Here is a 456-nt window from a genome sequence, read left to right as displayed (position 1 = left end):
CCCCCCCCCCCCCCCCCCCTCCCTCCCGTCCTTCTCTCTCTTTTCCCTTGCCCTCTCTTTCCATTCTTCGTTCATTCACTTATTCCCTGGTATACAACAAAATAATCAAATATTAATAAATAAAAATGTTTCAAGTCTATCACATTATATTTTTTTTAATAATAAAAATTTCAATGTTACATACGATATAACCAAAATTTAAAGTAGAGCCTCTTAATTGATTTTTTATCAAGTATTACACAATCGTATGAAATAGGAAAATGTAATGAAACAGTAATCAAAGTGCTGAAAGTTATAGATATATACGATTCCTTTTTTGTATTATTGTATTATTTTTCCTTTTTTTTTTCGTTTGCACGATTCAATAAATATAAGATTGAATTTCTAATAATCGGAACAAGCTTATCATTCAACACGTGCGTTTAGTCTTTATTAATCTCTCTGTGAGAGTGAGAG

At 30.9% G+C, this 456-nt stretch overlaps 1 protein-coding gene across 3 annotated transcripts in view; it reads left to right on the top strand.

The window, feature by feature from the left end:
- Positions 1 to 456, top strand: part of LOC108690103 (paired amphipathic helix protein Sin3b) — a 17,793-nt gene that overhangs the window by 15,857 nt on the left and 1,480 nt on the right. The window lies entirely within an intron of this gene.

Source organism: Atta colombica, unplaced genomic scaffold (assembly GCF_001594045.1).
Source record: "Atta colombica isolate Treedump-2 unplaced genomic scaffold, Acol1.0 scaffold294, whole genome shotgun sequence".
NCBI classification, from domain to species: Eukaryota; Metazoa; Arthropoda; class Insecta; order Hymenoptera; family Formicidae; genus Atta; species Atta colombica.
The sequence above is the reverse complement of the archived record's forward strand: the minus strand, read 5'-3'. Positions and strand labels throughout refer to the sequence as shown.